Source organism: Coloeus monedula (assembly GCF_965178545.1).
Source record: "Coloeus monedula genome assembly, chromosome: 12".
NCBI classification, from domain to species: Eukaryota; Metazoa; Chordata; class Aves; order Passeriformes; family Corvidae; genus Coloeus; species Coloeus monedula.
In genome coordinates this window covers 21,158,596-21,178,522 of record NC_138792.1, presented here as the reverse complement: position 1 = coordinate 21,178,522, position 19,927 = coordinate 21,158,596, and the positions used below count along the sequence as shown (strand labels likewise).

General features: G+C 47.4%; 1 protein-coding gene across 4 annotated transcripts in view; it reads right to left on the bottom strand.

Annotated features, from left to right (window-relative positions):
• Positions 1-18,840, bottom strand: part of MBNL3 (muscleblind like splicing regulator 3) — a 93,543-nt gene extending 74,703 nt beyond the window's left edge. For 2 of the 4 annotated variants that reach the window (XR_014226761.1, XM_082289442.1), the window contains exon 1: positions 18,716-18,840. The gene's annotated coding sequence lies outside the window, so the exon portion shown is untranslated. Of the gene's footprint in view, positions 1-17,373; positions 17,460-18,715 lie in introns of those variants that run through there. The other 2 variants (XM_082289443.1, XM_082289444.1) reach the window with 2 other exon arrangements.
• Between the last annotated feature and the right edge of the window lie 1,087 nt (positions 18,841-19,927).

Sequence of the window (19,927 nt, the reverse complement as noted above, 5' to 3'; positions counted from 1 at the left end):
ACTGACTAGCTGGAATACCACTGAAATGTGGTGGCAGTTAGTAAGCAGTATTTTGAACTCGTGGGAAATGTTTCGTATGGCTGTACTTCCTGCTGGGGGTGGTTTTAACATGTTGTCCTTGCTCCTCTGGAAGGCTCACCAAGACCACATCAAACGTAGACATCTGTGCATGTGGATGGACCAAGGTCTAAGAAGTGTTATCAGACTACAAGGGAGCTATGAGGTCCAAATGGTCTCACCTCCATCCAGGCAGATGTTCAGCAATGTAGATTTATGCAGTTTTCCCATCATTCTCCTCTCTTCGCAGTTTTAATTGCTAGATCAGCACATCCCCTGAGCTCCACGCTATTTCTGCCCAGCCTGAGCTCTGCCTGCAGACAGGAGGGCTCTTTTTGTCTGGATCTTTGTTCTTTCAACATCATCTAAATACCACTCCCTTAATACCTGATTTAGTATTTCAACCCCTTTAATTACACACAGTGAGATTTTATCGGAAATCTGATTATTGTTTGAAAGTCTGAGCATTTCATCCCAGCCTCAGAATTGATCTATTGACTGCCTCTAAATCTCACATTTTAATTTAACATTTAACACTTTATACCCGCATTAATTTCATTTCCCATGATCAATATCAACAAACACTGTCTCTGGCTCTCTCCTGATAGAGAGACCTTGGAGACCCTGCTCTGCCAAACACTCAAGATAGCTTTGCTCTTGAACATGGACATTTATGGGGCTGATCTAGCCAGTAGAAGAGGAAGGAAAAAACCCATGAGAAATAGCACTAGTAAGTAGCAAGGTTTAGTAAGCAACACCACCGGTCAAGATGCACAGGCGCAAACCTGGCCATGGTGGTGGCACGGGGACTGGCCTGGCCCCAGGACATAGGCAGCAGAGACTCCAGCCAGCTCACCATCCATCTGTCCCACTGCCACCTTGCAATTCCTGCTCACTCCAAACAGTGGGTGAGAGCTGAGTCTGTCCAAGAACTGCAAGCAAGCACTGGGCCACAGGAAATGCCCGACTGGCTTGGTATCTCCTGGCATTTAACCAGCCTGCAGGTCTAGTCCCCCTGTTTGCCTCCACAAAGCACAACAGGAAGAGCAAAGTGCCCCTCTGATCTCCAAGTCTAGCAGATCTCTTATTAGCAGACACAAACTGCACAGACTAATCACGGAAGACACTCATCATGCTGCTTTTCTATCCAGCCACTGCCAGTCTCAAAGGTGGCTACTATACAGCACTGGATCCAGCTTTGCCAGGAGGACAGTACCAGATCTCCTTTTCTAGGCCATGGGAAGCAGAACTGTCTGTGCTTGAAGAGGGTCGAGTCCTCCTTGTACCCCATCTGCAGTGCATTTGTGTTGCGACTGGAGATGGAAGACGACATTGTCCCCACTACCGCAGAAAACAGCAGTATTTGTCCCTGAATAATTTCTCTAGCATATTAAGCACAAGTCATTCTTATGCAAAGACTGCCATGTACAGCTGCCAAGGTCAGTAAGACCTTGTTTTATTTGCTGCATAAGGGCTGGCTGCGCAAGTTTTAACTTGTACATATTTTTCCATGCGTTGTCTTAGATTTCCCTGCTGCTAGCGTCTATGCATCTTGCTGTCTGTTCAGTAGGTCATGCTACCTTCTCTGGCTGTTAGTACTGACTACCCAATATCCAGTGCTCCAGACAGTCGAAGTTCCAGCAAACCAACTCTTACAGTATGTTTAATTCAAAAGACAGCAAGGACAACACTGAATAACAATTTTCAAGGAAAACATGCTCCACAGCTTTTGCTAACAACATCAATATGCTTCTATTTTCAGGGGGTTGTGACCTGCTATCCACTCACACAGACATCACTGTTCACGTTCTAGTATCTACATACAGATGATTATTTGTGCAAGGATTGCATTCAACCACATGGCACTACATGCATACACAGGCTCTGGATTACAATATCAGTGAGTGCAGTCTTCAGGAAGCAGCCAAGTACTGAAGAGCCTGGGTTTAATTAGATGACAGAATCTGAAAATAAGGCCCTATGTTTTTTAAACTGCAGACACATTCTTACAGACTACAGTCAATAGTTATACCTAGAATAAGGACTGTCCCTCTCCCCAGTTTGCTAAATCCTGTAACATTGCAGGTACAAGGTCAAATTTATTTGACTATTTATTATATATTCACACAAGGAAAAAAACAGTATTTTGAAACTATACAGTATCATGATACTGCAAAACTCAAAGTTCTTGACATTTAACCCAAGCAACTCCTTTGCAGAAGAACAGAATTAAGTCATCTCCCTGAGGTCAGTGGCCAGTTAGGAAAACTTTACAACAGCCTGCCCTGCTCAGGAAGCACCCTGCCTCACCCCAGCCTCTGAACCCAAATCAGTGGGGAGATGGCAAACAAAAATGTCTAACACATCCCCTGATCTGCCAGGAGCAGTGCAGCAGAGTCCCCCAGCAACTCATCTTTCTTGCTGGTTTATTTCCCCACACCTGATCCACCGCAGCAGCATTCAGTGCTGAGCTCCTGCTTATCAGTGTCTGATGCAAACAAGCTTCCAGCCAGTGAGGAGATCTGGTCTGGTGGGAACAGCAAGCCAGGACCCCAGAAAATAGCTCACACATCCTTCTTCCAGTTCAGAAATCAAGCTGTTTTAACTGTCTCACTTTGCTCCCCCAACATTGCTTGAACCCTGTTCACAATTTACAGTTAACAACACTAATGTCACATCACCCTGAGGGCTACAAGCTCCTCGGGGTAGAAACCCTCTTCTCCTTTACCCTGCAGCAGTCTCTGGCCTTGGTAAAACTCCACAGTCATTGCCAGTAACACAAACCATCATTCAAACCTAAACACATCCTGGTGCCAGCAGTCTCTCAACTGGAGACAGGCAGCACTACAATGGGGCGGCACAGAGGGGTTAAGAAGCACTGCTGAAAAGGGATGCAAACAAGGACCCCGGGCTCCGAGCAAGCACACTCTGCCATACAAAAGGTGAGCATCACTTGTGAGCAAGAGCTGTCTGGCTGAGCATACTGCCTTTGTTAACAGAGAAGGCTACATGATGGAGTGGGCTAATTAACTGCATTTTACTTTGGGAGACCCAGGCTTAAATCCTGGCTCTTGTCACAGTTGAAAATGAATTTAGGGACCAGAATTAAAGGCCAAGATAATTTATTTTCTACAAAATCACCAAATAATTGCCCATCTCCTTGCAGAGACGCCCAGAATTCTAAGCAAGGGCACTACTGCATATGCAGTTATTTCTCCAAATATAAAAGTTATTAAATGACTGATGTGAGTGGTGACTACAGCTATACGTGCTGCTTAGCTGGACCGAGCACCCCAATGTGATTAATCTCACCATTCAACATGGCCTGCGCCTCATGATGCAGTGTCACACAGGTTGCAGGTCCTACAGTGAGGGACACCACACCTGGCAGGATTTAAAATTCAATTTTCATATGGATTCATTTATCCCTTAAATTTGAAGAGCTAAAGCAGAAGTCTGGCATAACTCTAGTTACTTCACTGGAAAACCACTAGGACTGGTTGTGGTCCAAGGGAGCTGAGCGTAATTTCCCCACTTCCTCCCGGCTGAAGGCTGCCCAGCAGAGCCAGGAGGGAAGCAAGTACTTACCCCATAAAGTAATTCTCTATTTTTATCACACTAAGAAAGTTTTTCATGTGGAAACTAAAACTCCTGCTTCAGGAAGAAGCTAAGCACCCTGTTCCTTTCTGATTTATACCACAGAAGTGTTCATCTAATCAAATAAGCCATTTTTTCTGAAAGGCTGAAAGGAATCATTGTGGAAAAAAAATCAGAACAGCAGACCAGCTCCTGAAGGTCTCCAAGCAAGAAGTACATATAAATTACATTCCTGACCCTGGAGGTGGCATGTTCCTTCATACTACTGTCGGCAGTGTCACCTCACCCATCCCTGGTGTCAGAGCACTTCCGAGAGCAACATACTCAATGTGTAAGCAGCAGCTAATGATCATGAAGCAGAGTTTTGGGCACAGTATGCTGTTCTACCAAAGTATGGGGTTACTGCTTCTGAAGTGTCATCACCCTCCTCTTTCCTTCTCTCTCAAAAAGAAACAGCCTCCAACAGCCTCAGCCACCAGCACAACTGAATTTGGGCAGGAAGCCACAATGGAGGTCAAAAGGAGCACAGAAACATTTTCTGAAGCAGCTTCCAGCACATAATGCTCGAGCATACAGCACAACAATACGGCACCTTTCATCTGCACCAAGCAGGAGACCCAGACACTTAAACCCTCCAACACAACAAAGTGAGGGGTGGGTGTTGTCATCACAGTAGGGTTTTACACCAAGCCAAAGGTTTGTGTGGGAAGCTTCCCTTGAACAGCAGAAGAGGAAAGCATAAGTCAGACTTCTATCCAAAAAGTCAGACTCAGGGGGGAGGGATCAGTCAGAAGACATCCATGAACTGGAGCAGCAGCCACAGTGTCCTGGGGCTCACAGAGAACTCAGGGGACCAGGAGGTCCCTGCTCCCAGGCACAGCAAGATTCCCAAGACCAACCCAAATTCTGCAAGCTGGGGTCATGCATCTCCCCCCACTGTTATCTTTAAATCCTCTTTACTCTGCAGAGCTATTCTCCACCCTCCTTCTCTTTTAATCAGGCCTGACCTACAGATGTCAGCCTCATTTCAGCTAAGTCAACACAACTGCCACACCTAGGATGCTGTTACAGTAAAAACCTTACTTACACTCTTGACTGGATTCCAGAGTCTACTTCTTGGTCTAGGCCTGACCTCGTTCCTTTCCTGCAAGCTTAATCCTATACCTTAAGGGCACAGCGAACACACAGGACTCCAATGTGGGCCTATCTATGCTCAGTCTCCCCTTCAGCCTGCTGAGACTCTTTTCATCATCCTACACAGATACCAACAATTATTGACAGGAGGCTCCCTCAGAACTGATTGTTCTTAAAAACCACACATGTTCAAAAACCAAAAAGCAAACAAAACACACAGTACTTTCTGAAAGCTGAATCCTTACCCTAGAGCTCACCCAAAAGGACATGAACCTTAAATCAACAGTCCCCAAAGTTTTCTCAGAAGCAGCTCTGGCCTCACACTGAAACCATAGCCAAGTCTGGTATATCCAGCTTCATCTAAAGGTGACAATAAAAGAGTTGGGGATGAAACCAACCTTAAAAAGAATTTATTTCCAATGCCTCTGTCATGGGCAGGAGTACCTTCCACTAAAACAGGTTGCTCAAAGCCCCATCCAACCTGGCCTTGAACACTTACTCATCCTTTGTCAGAAACAGAAGCCAGGACACCAGGTGAACACGAAGGACTTCAACCAGATACCACATCACCCTCTGACAGCACCTTACCAAGCACAGCTCAGTGACCTGCTGCAATGGTACGAAGAGCGAGCTGGCTTATGGCTTCTTTATATTGCCACACATGGCCTGGTCCCTGCTGTCCCCACTCCATGAGGCCAGTATGCAGGAGGCACAGGCTAGAGATGGATGGACAACAGCTTGTCCTATCTTGCCCAAAAATACATACAAACAGGGTGTCAACACTGAGCAGGATCTAGCTCCTGCACCCCACCTTGTGACCCAAAAACCTCTACTCCAGTCACACATCAGTAGCAGCAGTAGGAATATCAAACCACAAATAAGATATTAGTAGCTAATTCGTTATCTGCTTAATCCAAGAAGGCAGCTAGCTGTGGATTCAACCTTCAGGCAACAACACAGGGTTTTGCTAGCTCTCAAAAACATTTGCACAGTGGTCTGTTAAGTGTTTGTGGTGGATGTTCAAAACCCCAGTTATCTATCTGACACAGTGCTAAACCAATACTCCCCTAGTTCACAGGAGGTGTAAAAGCAAAACTCCATCAAGGCTAGGAGGAGCCTTTGGATCAAATTCTCTGAGCTCTGAAACAGTCCTTGAATATATGCTGCAAGAAATCCTCCATACAAACACACCTTTCATATCACAGGAGGAGGAGGGGAGGGAGAGAAAAAGAGATTAAAACCAAAAGCCAGATTCTCAGGTAACAGAAAAATCAGAGGTTCTCCCTCAGTTTACAGTACCACAGATTTGAGCCAAAAATGCTTTAAAGTCCTTTTATAAAATATTTTAACCTGTCTTTCTACCTGCTATGTGTGCAACCTAGGCAGTGCTTTTTAGAGAAATTATTTATTCAGCTTTACAGTGACTAACCTGAATTTCCAGACTGCTTCAAAAGAAAAACTGAAGCATTTCTTTACAAAAGGCAAAGAACATTAGACTTCTTCCCTTGTTTTTCCCTTTTCTTTTTTCCTCCACCCTCAGCTGAAACATCTCTACCTCTCATTTAATAAATAAACAAATTACACATCTTTCCATAAAAATATGCTCTTCCCTTCATCTCCTCCATGCCAAAAATGTGCTGACAATTTTTTCTTTTCTTCTTTGCTGAAAACACTCAAAATGGAGTAAATTCCTTCCTTTTTTTAAAAATTGATTTTTCAGTTTAGCTACCTACTTGAAAAAAAAACAAACCAGCAAGTCTTACATCACTAGCTGCAGTCTTACAACCCGGAATAAACTGAACACCATGCTGAAAAGCATGGGATTACCACTGTCTTGGCATTAGTGGGATACCCCAGGAAAAACAGCCACAGTCAAAAGGAAATTACAGGGTCAGTGAAAGTGGCCACCCTGTTGCATGAACTGCCTCAATGTTACTTCCATAAGTAGCATCACACTTATATACAATTAAGGCTCTAATCAAAGCCCTCAAATGAAAGACCAGGTCCAGAAGGCATGGACTCACCAGGATACACTTCCTGGCGGTGTCCTGAGGACACGGAGCTCAGGTAGCACACACCTCTCTTCACCATGCCTTCACTATGTGCCTGCCACAGGGGAAGCAATGTCACAAACAGCAGATCTGATTTAAGGCAACATTTAAGGTTCTTAAAACTGCATTTCATCAGGAGTAAGCTCTAATTCTGGGAGGTGGAGGGCAGATGTACATTTTCTTGGGTGGAGACGCCCTCTACTCAACCCAGCCTAAGACCTTCACTTACACAGGGCTGTGATTAGGGGATTCAGGTCATAAGCAAGCAGATCTCATGCTTTAATTCTCTCATTTTGGTTGTCTGGATCTCCAGGATGAGCAACATCACATTCCTACAGAAACCTAAACTCATGTGCACCGGCTCTCTCCCTCAGAAGAGGGGAATACATGAGGTTGATTGTGATAACCTCCCACCCAAAGATGTCGGATGTGCCATGGCATTCTCTTCCCACATTGAAAGCTCCCAACAACAATCCTAAAGCTAGTCTTGCCTCCTCACCTCCACAATCCAGCTAACAACACTACATCAAATTCATTGATACCATTGCATTTGTACCTCCCCTCTGGTAAACCATCCAGAAAGTTGCGTATCCAAAACTACAGCAGCCTGAACCCTCTCGCACACTTTCAGTTTCCTCCTTAGATCACCTTACTGAGAATCTCTTTTGCAACACAGGTTTAAGACCATCCTAAAACCACCCACGCAAGGATAGTAGATTGCAGCCCTTGTTTCACTCTCCTGTAAGCATCATGCAGGATTAGTCCCTTGCTAAATGATCTGGGACTATGGTAACATGCTCCCAGATTTGCTATTTATTTGTAGCAGCTTTCACTACCTGCAAATGCTGTCCAAAAATACAGAAGAAAAATGTGTGCCCTTGGGAGCTCATAGTCTAAAGGCAGAGGTCAGGAGAAACACTCTGTTCTTATTACTGCAGTTCTACAGAGAGCTGGGAAAAAAAAAGAAGCCACATCCGTATGCTTCTCAGAAGCAGATTATGGTTAATAGTACAAAGATTACTGACATTAAATGAATTTAAATTCATTCATCTATCATTCAGAATATTAAGGTTTTTTACCTTCCTCCCAGAATCACTCCCACTTGTAGTCAGCCTCACTGTCTGCCTATCACAAAGCTATTATATTTGGACAATAATCACCACAGTGGACTTCTCCCCCTTGACAATTTTGTTGTATTAGGAGTCTTATAAAATAAAGTATTTGTAGTGTTAGTTTAACCTAAAAAAAATAGGAAGATAGGATGCTTACAATTGCTGCTTAAGTGCTTACAATTGCTGCTTAAGTCTGTGAATAAGTTTCTGCAATCCTAATGGGTTCTTTGCCTATCAACAGGCAAGGGGAAAGTCTCACTTGTGCTGCAGTAGTGTCACTCCCACAGATGGAAAAAGTGGTCTTCAGCCCTGGGCTTTGCCAGGGAGAAGGAGCTGACACTCGCCAGCGCAGAACATGCCACAGCACTAGCACGTGTCGCAGGCACACGGGACCAACAAAAAAGTGTCTGTTGCTGGTGACCAAAACTTGATTTTAAATTCGAGTTGCTCCTCACTAACATTCAGATTCAAACTGAAGACGCTGCTCTGCACTACCCCACTAGGAATTTAATGGTTTTACAGCCAGCACCAGCAAACTGAAGATAGAGAACAGTTAACAGCAGCAAAGCCAAACACAGATTTATTTTCATGAGAAAAAACTCCTTTTGAAATTTAAGTTTCAGTTCAGTTGTAAAATCCCTCTCCCCAGTCATCACGACAGAGAAATATCTGAGGATGCTCAAAAGAAAGCCATCAGACAAGCAAGCCATCAGACAAGCAAGACACCAGTCAAGTTTGCTGCTGAACATCATGAATGATTGTGCTAAAAAAACATCTCACAAGTGTTTGAATCTACATTTTACTGAGAGAAAGGGAACTCCATGTCAAAAAACCTGCAAATCACTGCCACTCAGTCCCAAATCTGGCATGCTTGGCTGGACTGTGGCATTCCCCACTTGCTCTCCTGGTCCCTACATTGGGAAGTCAAGCCAACACATCCACATACTCACAAAACCGGAATCAGTGGGCAGTTATCTGAAATACAATGTATGGTGAATTGCCGCTGCATGGGATCAGTGCAACTCAACTGTCCAGTCCTTTTTGAAACAAAAGGGAATTACTGCTGCTAAAAGGCACCTGCCTTAGCTCACAGCCTTATGCAATGGATGCTCTAAGCATTTTTCTAATTAGTACATAATTATTAGAGTGTTTTATTGAACCAAAAAACCCCAGCACCTTGCAAAAGGCCACCAGTGACTGACTCAGCCTTACCCATGCAGACACTCTCCTACAGCACTGGGCATCCTCCAGCTCCGCTTTCACCACCTTTTCCAGCTGACCCAAACACAGGCAGCATCGGCCCAGGCATCATTCCTGCCCTCTCCCTCAGCCAGGACAAGCATTCATGAGACTGACAAAGGAGAAGGAAGAGGACAGCAGCAGTGAGGAAAGAGAACACATTTTTCAGTGCCAAAACCCATATGAAGTGCATGAAAGAGGAGGCTTAGCTCCTCATGGCACCCATGAAGCCAAGAGCACTTGGCACAGCCTGGGAGCTCAAGCAGCCAATGGCTCTGCCTTGGCAATGCCCCATTGTCAAGAGGTTTCCACAATTCTCCCAAATACACACGTTCCCCATAAGAAGTTCCAAGACCTAGGGGAAAACTTTATCATGTAAGCTGGCACGCAAAATGGTGTCACCACCCAACTATGGGCATCTACAACAGTCTCTACACGTGGGCCGAATTTAGAAATCCAGGTATCTCTAGAAAAACAACACAGGTAGCACTGTACAGAAAATAAATAAATCTGTTGTTAAGCACACCAGAAGCTTCCCTGTACCTTATGAATAGATCTCAAGGTCTTGTCAGAAGGATAACCTTCCACCTAACACAGGGCACAGAAGGAATTTGGCGTTTGGCAGCAGCATCCTCATTCCAACCTTGGTACCTGAGTGTCAGCTACTGAATGAGTCATATTACAACACAGTCACAGAGCTGGAGAGTCCTCAACCCAGCAAGTCTCTCCCTTCAGCAACGTTCATAAAACCTGATACAGAATCCACCCTACATGCCATATTCATCTCCACAGTCTTAGAAGAAACATGGATCACAACTACTCAACCTACTGCTTTGCAGACCCTGAAAGTCATGATGAAGGTGGTAAATCCCATGTGAGAGCCACCCAAGAGAGGTGCCCTGGGCAGACTGGTCCAAGGGAGTGTGCAGTGCAGGCATGGGGAGGAGTGGGAACAACCTGCCTGCAACTTCTGAGCAAGGTGGAGAGACTGGTTGTACCCAGAGGCAGCAGGGGAGGTGTCACCTCACTGTGGAGATGCAGGAGGGAAAGGGCTCGCCGTTCATCCTGCAGGAGAGCAGCCCACTCTGGTTTCCTTATTTACATGACCTGAAATGCAGCTTCCTCAAGCACCATGGGAAAGGTGCTGCTTCATTAGCCAAACCACACCTGGGCACTTGGGACACCGCCAATGTTAGCTCATTACCAAGGCTCTGCTTAATGAAGGGCACTGAAGTTGTCACACCAAGTGCTTCACGGAGTAATCAGTCAAGCCAAATTCATCAGTGATGAAGGAACTCTGAGGAACAAGCAGAGTACACAGAATGGAGGCATGTGTTTGTGGATCCACGAGTCAGGTGCAAACGCAAGGTGGAGATGCCAGTGCCAAAACCTGGGCAGTCTGCCTAAGGGCATGGAGGCTTCACAAAACACCTCTACACTCCAACTTCCTCAGTCAGATACAACTCCACCATCTGGAGGTTTAAAAGAAAGGAGAATAAACCACCTGTAACCCTGTGGAGGGCTCCATGCTACTGTTTCTTTTTTGTACTTCAAAAATAACTTCACTGAAATGTATCTGAAAATGCAATACAAGCCCCCAGGCCAGCACTGCTTATTACTACTTATATAAAAATGTTCAGACTATACTTGAAAGGAGCCCAGTGATACCTGGTATGGCTTATAAAAAGGTTTATCCATCCTGACTTGCTGGCTGCAGAACAGAAGATCCTGCAACTGAGCAACTTAAGAAGAGTGACCAGCATTAAGAGTTTTGACCAGATTTTGGGGAGTGAAACCCGAACACCTTTGCTGCCCAAACAGGGAAGAGCCCAAAAAGCCCGATTTCCTCTTCTCCATCAGTTTTGCACCCTATGGCCTGCAGTAACATTTTGCATGCTGTGGACTAACCCAGTGCTCTGGAGAACAACTCCCAGCAGCAGCCTGGAAGTCAGCCATGGCTCAGAGCTTGTCCTTTACCAGGCAGGATTTCCCAACAATGACATGGGGATGTTTGACAGCTCACCATTTCAGCCTTTAGGACCACTTTAACAGCTGGTCCATTAACCCACACAGGCTCCTCCCAGTATCACAGCCCTGCATTGCACAACCACACCTAACCACCACACAGTCCCAGAACCTTCCACAAGAACATTACCAAACGCTACACAAGCACTAATGAATTAAGTCCCAGCATCCTAATTAACTCCAGGAGCAGAGAAGCAGACTGAGGTGTCCCTGTCTCCCTGTGAGCCTGCTGAGGAGCCAGGCATGGCAGACAGACCTGTGAGCTCCCTCCCTCTGCTCAGCTACAGACCTGTGATATATTTTAAAGGCTCTTCCCAAAACAGAAGGAAAGGAGGACAAAAAGAAAAGCTTTCTGTTTTCCTTGAAAAGCAGGTCGTGCAACAAAGAAAGCACTAATAAAGGTTTCACCATCCAAATTAAAAGTCAAAGGCAGCAATAAAGCGTCTCTGAAATATAAGAAACACATTGTGCACTGTGTGAAATTTATTGCTGCCTAGCAGAATGAAGCCAAACATCTTAATATGGAAAAACACCTCTACTTTTGACCCAAACAGATTTGGAACAGGAAGTAAAAATAAATCATCCAACTGCAGCCTCCCCACACTAAGAGGAGCAGCAGCCAGTGTTTCCTGCCCACCCTTGCCCTGTCCATGGCCGCCAAGGTCTGCACACTGTTCACTCAGGGGCCAATCCCACCTAAAACAGACAGTTTGTTATTAAAGCTGTTGTAGGCAAGATCAGGCCTTTACTGAAGGGGATTCAGCTGGGAAGAGCCAGGGAAATGGAACTGCAGGAATCACCCCAAATGCTAGATCCATTTGCAAACCGCACAGGGACAGGCTCCCCAAGAAGACTACCCTTCCCTCAGTGGCTCTCTCCATTTTCACCAGCCTGACTCGGGACAGGCATGTTTCAGGAGTTAATTTTGGTTTTACTACATCATCACCAGCAAACTCTGAGAAATTTAGTCAAGCCTCAATTTGCTCAAAACATACTTGCATTTCTCTTAAATAGCTTTGCATTATTTCATTTTTTGTTGGGTTTGGTTTTGGTTTTTTTGAGTTTGTGCATATTACATTCTAATTATATTTTAAAGCTTTCATTTGCAGCTACAAGAATAACCCAGAAAGACATACAGATGAGCAAATTTTCAAATCATCACTTGATGAAGGACATGAAGATTTAAGAAAAGTGACAGACCAAAGGACTTGGAAGAAAAAAAATGAAACATGCAAAACTGAAAGTCCGTTATCTCTTTTGTTAAAGCCAGTAACTCAGTGCCAAAGAGAATGGCTTTAAGACCTCAGCAGAGCAAACACCAAATATCACACATGTAATGCAGCAGAAAATGCCATTTACACAAATGCTACACACTTAACAGCAGCTCAGAACCTGGTATTCTTGACTAAAATTCTGCTTTCAGCAAATCTCGTAAGTATCATTTTACCAGGTCAAGCAGATTTTTCCTACAAGATTTTGAAAGATTACATGCCAGGTGTAGAACACTTCATAAAGCAGAATTAGATTTTTGCCTTGCGTGATTTTTTTTTTTTAATAAATAATAGCAACCAGAAAATTACAGCCATTAGTACGACACTGCCTTCACAGCAGATCTATGGCAGCATTACCAGAAGCAGAATTTCACCCAGCAACACTTCTGGGTAACACAGACATCTGCAGAACCAAGGGGAAAAAAAAGCACATAAGCATGCACAACCACACGTTTTGTGCATTACATCCAAGACTTTTACAAGTATGGGTGTTTTGTGCCACTGTTCTGCAAGACAGTACCCTGAGCAAGCACAAGTGTATGGTACAATCTCCTGCACACAGAGACCTCTAGTCCTACCTCATATTCTTTTAAATCCCTTACCTTCATGCTCATAAATACGGCTTTGGCAAAGGGGCTGCACTGCAAGGAAGGAAACTCAGCCCACACTCCTGGTTACAGCGCTACATGAAATCCTCCCTCTGCCCCAACAAGCTTCCAGCAAAAATATCCAAGTTTATCACTCCAAGGAAAGAACAATAAGTGAGAATCCAAAAAGGCAGACAGAAGTACCGCCAAAAAATCGGAGCTCTTTTTCAAAAAAAGGCTCTCCCTTAGGAAGCCTGCCAGTCAAACCGGATCACGAGGCTGTTTTCTGAGGGTGAATAGAGTTCTTATTGACACAGCTCATGTCTGCAGCATGCAGCCCTCCACAAGGCTTTCAAGAGCAGATCGGATTACACAGACACATTCTCTCTGATTTTATGCATTCAGAAGCCCTCAGACATAAAAAATCCAGCTCAGAAGGCCACCGCTTTTTCAGCTTGCTATCAGCCTACGTGCTTTTACAAAAAAATCCCCAGGCAAACAGATCCTGGCACCTTTATTTGGGCTCCCAAGGCCCTCCCCTTCACTCAGCAAGGCCATATAATTTGAAGGCCAAGACACAGATTTGTTCCATGTCAGTAATACAACAGGACTCATTCCCATGGTGAGTACTGAGCTTCAGAATGGGAGAAGAGAAAAAACAAATATCTGCTGACATCATTTAAAATGGGAGACGATAATATCACTCTGGGTAGACAATCCTTCCTGCAAGATGGCATGGAAAAAGAGGAGGATATACACCTTTTAAAAGAACAACATGCACTGCATAGATTAACAGGCAAGAGGTGCCCAACTGCAAATGCATCACAAGCACAGATTCAGGTAAATCATCTAGCCAGGAGCAGTAATTTTGTACACATGGGAATCTGGAGAAAACAAACGAAATTTCTATACTTAGACAGCATGATAAAGAATTCCATTTCAGCAGCAGACACAGATAGAAAGTCTGGGGTACCTATAATGTTGCATTAGAGGTGAACAGAGAAAGACAAAATGTTTTATTATAAATGCTCCAGTTTAAAGACTGTGTTTCAGCAAAAGAGACAAGTCTGTGCTTAAATCATATGAAAAATTAGAACCTGAGCATTGCCCTAGAGATGGAAGCATGCACTGCCCAGAGGTCTGGACCACATCAATTAAAAAGAATTCACAACTCTCCCCCCCGCCCCGCCCCGCCCCAAAAAAACAGTCTAAAAAACAAACCAGTACATTACACATGGGTAAGTGGATCCCTATCACCTAAAAAGGAACTCCTGCATCAACTCAGCCACACTGAATTGAAACTTCTCACTGAAATATTACATACGGCAAACACAGTAAATCAAGCAAGCTTGAGCTTCAGAGCTTTTAAGGGATTTTAAGAGCAAACACACACTGTTCAATAAAGACATTCTCTCTTCCCTGCTTCCAGCCTGCAGTCGCTCCCCAGCCATGGTTTTCTAGCATTCTGCAAAAGTATCACAAAATGAGAATAGATTTTTCTCACATTTTTCCTGATGGCTGCTGGGAGGCTGGATCTGGGCAATGGAAATGCAGGATGCCATGTCTGTCTGAGGTGGCAGTTCTTTGGCTGGATGTTTGCACTGTTCTCAAATCACACCAAGAGAGCCATCACTCCTATGACTACCTTTGGATACTGAGATCCAAGCAAATTGTGCTTTTCAGTGCTCAGCCTCCCTCTCAATGAGCAGCCTTGTGTTTCTAGTACTCAGTTTCCACACGTGACTTCTAGTACGTTCATGGTCCAAAAAGCCTGCTCTTATAAATGCTCTATACTCTTGCCCAACACATCTGAGTCATGCAATGGTTCACTCCACTGACAAAGCCAAGTGGCCACCACCAGCATAGAAGGGGTGTCCTACTGTGGGCATCAGTCACCAAATCCTGACTGTAGATTCCTCATCTTCACCTCTGCCTGCATTAGCCACAAAGAAAATCTTCATTTGTTTGCAGGCTCCTGACTAGGCTGCAGGCATTGGTGACTAGGACAGCCATGGTTTGACTTGTGCCTTTAGGAAGATCCATTTGCCAGAAAGCAATGCAGTTATGCTGTGGCCCAGTCTCATCCTGTCCTGCCTGGGCCCCCCAAGTCATTGTGCCAACACAACCATTTCTGTGGCCACATGGAGAAGCAGAGTGATGGCTCAAATTAGCATCTTTTTTTTTCCTTGTTATTCTGCAAGATTATTCTTAATTCACATGGATGGATGAGACTGGAGAAAAAGGCCAGAAGCAGGACCACTTCCACCACAGCACCAGTTTCAAAACTGATTTGCAAGCTATGCTGTAAAAAGTAAGAAAGCCAGCCTCTCTCTCTCTGCAGTCACAGGTTTTTAAGTTGCACTTTGAGATTCCCTTAAATGTGCAGAACAGCCCCTCAAAACCTCACGTCTGATGGCGTCATAAGTGCAAAATTCTAAGCTCCACATATTCCTCTTGCCAAGATGGGACAAGCCCAGGAGAAAATTTCTAGGTCTATAAAATTCTACGAATAACAATTCTAAGAATGCCAGCCATTCCCCAACAGAGAATAAGAGGGCAGAGCAGGCCCCCATTGCTTGTGAAGTGGAACTGGGCACAAAAACCACTAAAAAAAATCCTCTGTGTGGATTCAACATCTCAGAGGGACAACTCCCAGTATCCCTAGTGTCAGTAACTTTCCTGCAGCACTGGGAGGGAGGAATGACAGGTCTAGATCCACTCCCTCTTTCTCCATGTGGGTCCCTCACAGCAGTGGAAAGGATGCGGCACCCTGAATTCTGCTGACCTGGCCAGATGCTGCAGGACACTGAGCAGGACAGTTTACAGCACCATGGGGCTAATTTCCTTGCTGACCACCAGGTCTGCTTCGGGCCCCTGCCAACATATCCCATTAAAGGCCCATAAGGCAGCACCAGCTCTGCAGCAGCCACACAGCTGTAAACAGGCTGAACCAGGTGCATACATAAAACTCAGCCACTCCTAGGAAGGCCAACTGAGCCCAAAGCAGACTGCTCCTTCTCCTGCTATAAGTACATCCCATAATACCTAGAAGCTTCAGCACAGTCCACTGTCTTCAGAGAAACACTCAAAACACCAAAATAGTTCTCAAACTTTTCTGGGCCATCTCTACTTTAAAATGACTTCATTTAAATATGTACCATGTCTATATATATAAGCACACACACCCAAGGGAAATTAGCACCCGTGAGCAGAGCTGGTGCCCACACACCGTAACTCTCCACAGCCTCCCAGGTCTGCCTGTGCAGCTCCACACCAGTACAATCCAACAGCAAACCAGAGCTACTTGAAGCTGCCCCAGGAAGATCCTGCCCCACTGACAGGAGCACTGAAAAGACTGCAGCCTGCAAGCTCTCCACCAGACTTGCTAACACTCATCTTTCTTGGGGTATGGAGAATAATGGGGGCAGGGAAGTTTTAAGACCAAATGACAGTCCTCTTTAAGTACTTCACTTCTGCACAAAGCTGAACCCCCAAGTCCTCCCTTCAGGATTTTTTTCCCTCCCAGGACCGAGATGCATGATTTGGACATTCATTAGTAAATTAAGCTCCAAGGAGGACTGTGCCGTGTAAGGCATTTCTCCAACTTGAAGAACAGCACCATTGCAGCCTCCACATACTACCTTAACAGCAAAACACCCACAAGGAGGACCCATAGGGGGAAAACATCTCTGCAACCCCATGGAAGCTGCTCTGTGGAAACTTTAACTGCATTACTTCTGCTTCTGCATAATCCCAGAATAACTAGTTTAATTCAGACTGCTCCAACTCAGACACTCGATAGTTTCAACACGGTATAGACTATAACCTCACTCTAATTACAGGATCATATTACATGTCCAACAACTGCTGCAATTTACTCTTGCCTGATACACCCCAGCTGAAAATTGCTCATCCCACCTCTCACTCTCTTACTTTTTGGCAACCTTTGAATGGAGGCAGGGACACCTAGCAACACCTCAGCATCTGACACAATCGTACCCCAAGCCCCAAAAAGATTAAGTCATTATTTCCTTGCGGTAACAAAGGCAATGACTTCCAACAGTGCAAAATAAACTAGTTTTAGGCAAATAGCACAGACACGACACTACTGTTCGTACACTTCTCCACGCAAACGCAATAGAGGACTATTGCTAAGAGCCACAACACCACGAATTCGCACGTTGCTCCCTGAGCCAGGTGCTGATCCTATCTGCGCAAGAGGGGAGTTTTCAGAGAGGCAGAAGTTGCAGGACCAGGCAGTCGGACTTTCACTACCTCAAAGGCAAGGGATGTTCCTTACAGCAGAGCACGTCTTGCTTTTGAGCTCAAAACTGCATCCGCGGCTCCCGCTGCCCTGAAACGGGAAGGTTTTCTCCCCGCAGCCGCTCGCCCGCGCCTGAGCCGAATGTTAACAGGTCTCTGCCTCGCGTCAGCTTCACCACCGCCTCATGCTCGGCCGGGGAATGCTCCGCTACCCGGGCGGACGAGCTGTCCTGCCACGGCTCAGCGATGATTCAGCAAGGGGGTGGCTCCCGGTGGGAAGGCACACCTCCCGGGAGCTGTCACACCGCGAGGCCGGGGCAAAATGGGAGAGAGAACTTGCTCTATCATGGCTGCATTTCCAAAATGCGTAACCTGGCCTGGTAGGAGCGAAGAGGGCGAAGGCGGGGGGGATGTTTCCATCAGCAGGCACATGGGAATAATTGAAGGAAACATCTCGAGGCTTTTAACCATGGCACAAGTAAATGAAGCAAAAGAAGGCGGGGGGGGGGGGGGGGGGGGGGGGGGAAGCGCCAGACACTTTGGGAGCCAGCATCAACTTCGCCAGGCTGTGTTCTTTGTTTCTAGGCAGACTCCAGTGCGGTGGCAAGAATGAACAAATGCGCATGTCTTCATAAGAGTAAAAAAAAAAAAAAAAAAAGAAAAATCCCCCCTCCCCTCCGGCCTCTCTCTCGCCTCTGCAGCGGCCGGGGCCCTCCGGAGAGTTTGGGCTGCTTTTCCACAAGTAAAGCTCCGCTTCCCTCTGCTCCGAGCAGAGGTTTGCCACGCTACCAGGCGTCCGGGGGTACGGCAGCGCCTGCGACACTTTCGACTGCAAAAATTAGTTTTGATGTGGGTTTTATGTTTTTTTTTTTTTCCTATTAAAGAACGGAACGCCGCCCCCGCCACACTCCAACCGCGCCAGCCGCCCTCCGCAGCCGCCCGCCAGAGCGGAGCAGGGCCCGGCCCGCCGCCGCCGCTGCCAGACAAAGGAGCGATGCGGAGCCGCGCCAGCACCCGCGGCCAGCCCGCCTGCGCTCCCGGGACAGCCGCCCGCGGGATCGGGACCGGAACCAGCCGCCACCGCGCTCCCTCCCCGGAGCGCGCCCCCCGTCCCCGGGCGCCCCGCGGCCGTCCCGGCCTTACCTCGCAGCGGCGCTCGCAGGCAGCGGCGGCAGCTCCGTGCCACGCGCGGCGGCGCGGGGCGAGCCACGGGGGCCGGTTTAGCGCGGGGGCCGCCTGCGCGCCGCCATTTTAACGCCTCCCGCCCGTCCTCCGCCCCCCCCAACCCCCCACTCCCCGCGGCCACGCGCGGCGTGGAAATGCCACTCAGCGGCCCCCCTCGTCCTCCCCGTCCCCTCCGCCCCCATCCCCGCCGTTACATTGACGCAGCGGCTCCTGGTCGCTGGGGCCGCCGTGGCGGAGCTATAGCAGCAGGGCAGCAGCAGCAACCGCCGCCGTCGTGGCCCCTCCGCCGCCGCCTCCCGCCGCCGGGCGCACATGGTACGCTCCGGGGCCGCGCCGCGCCGCGCCCCGCCGGCCGCGCGCGCCGCCCGGCTGCTGCCATGGCAACCGCCCCCCGACCCCCGCCCCGCCGCGACCAGCGGGACGCGCCCCAGGGCCGCTGCTCCCGCCGCTGGACCGGGATGCCCGGACACCTCCCGGCACCGCTGTACCACGGCCATCCCCGGCACCCGCACCTCTGCCTGGCTGCCGGACACAGAGCTACCGCGCCCCCGCACCGAGCCCACCTGTCCCCAAAGCCACCGCCACCTGCTGAGGGGCTGCATCCCCAGTATCCCCAAGCCACCGCCATACCTCCCTGCCGTGTCCCCTCCACCCCCAACTGTCATCACACCTCCCTGGCATGTCCACTCCATCCCCAAAACCACCATCGCACCTCCCTGACGTGTCCCCTCTATCCCTGAAGCCACCATCACACCTCTTTGATGGGTCCCTGCCGTCTCCAAAACCACCGTGACATCCCCCCACTGAGGGGTTGCATCCCTACTGTCCCCAAATCACTGTCACACATTCCTGCTGTGTCCCCTCTGTCCCCAAAGCCACCATCACACACCCCCACTGTATCCACGCTGTTCCCAAAGTCACTATCACATGTCCCCACTGTGTCCCTGCTGTCCCCAAAGCTACCATCACACCTTCTTGTTGTGTCCCCACTGTCCCCAAAAACACCATCACATCCACCTTCTAAGGGGCTGTATTCCCAGTGTCCACAAAGCCACCATCATACCTTCCTACTCTGTACCCCCTGTCCCCAAAGCCACTATCACAGTCCCCTGCTGAGGGGTTGAATCCCTACTGTCCCCAAACCACCATTACGTGTCCCTGCTGTGTCCCCACTGTCCCCAAAGACACCATCACATCCCCCCATTTTCTCCCTGCTGTCCCAAAGTCATCATCATACCTTCCTACTCTGTACCCTCTGTCCCTAAAGCCACTCTTACATGTCCCCACTGTATCCCTGCTGTTTCCAAGGCCACTATTACACCTTGCTGCTCTGTTCCTGCTGTCCCCAAAGTCACCATCACCTCCCCTAATCACACCCATCCTTACGTCCAAAGCCATCATTGCAC